The sequence below is a fragment of the Aptenodytes forsteri genome, unplaced genomic scaffold (assembly GCF_000699145.1).
Source record: "Aptenodytes forsteri isolate BGI_AS27 unplaced genomic scaffold, ASM69914v1 Scaffold326, whole genome shotgun sequence".
NCBI classification, from domain to species: Eukaryota; Metazoa; Chordata; class Aves; order Sphenisciformes; family Spheniscidae; genus Aptenodytes; species Aptenodytes forsteri.
In genome coordinates, this window is record NW_008795677.1 from 7,538 (window position 1) to 7,869 (window position 332).

The window sequence follows — 332 nt, forward strand, 5'->3', positions numbered from 1 at the left end:
TTCCGAGCGGGGCTCCGGGTGTTCCCCTCCCCAGAGGGACGGAGGGCGTGCGGTGGGGGCCCAGCCTCACCTCCCCAAAGCTATTTATCCCTGGCCAGCGTGTTATGAAAAGGGAGATTTATTCATAGCGAGCTGCTAATAAAACACCCTCCCAAAGCCCTTGGCAGGGAATGACGGCAGCTACAAATTATTTTGCAAGGGGCAGTGCCTTGGCACAAGCCTCCTGCACGCTGGCCTTGGGGTGTTTTTTTATTTTGCCTTGGGGTGGCTGGGAGGATGTTTCTGGCCCCCCCGAGGATTGTCCCGAGGAGCAGGAGAGCCCCGCGGGGGGT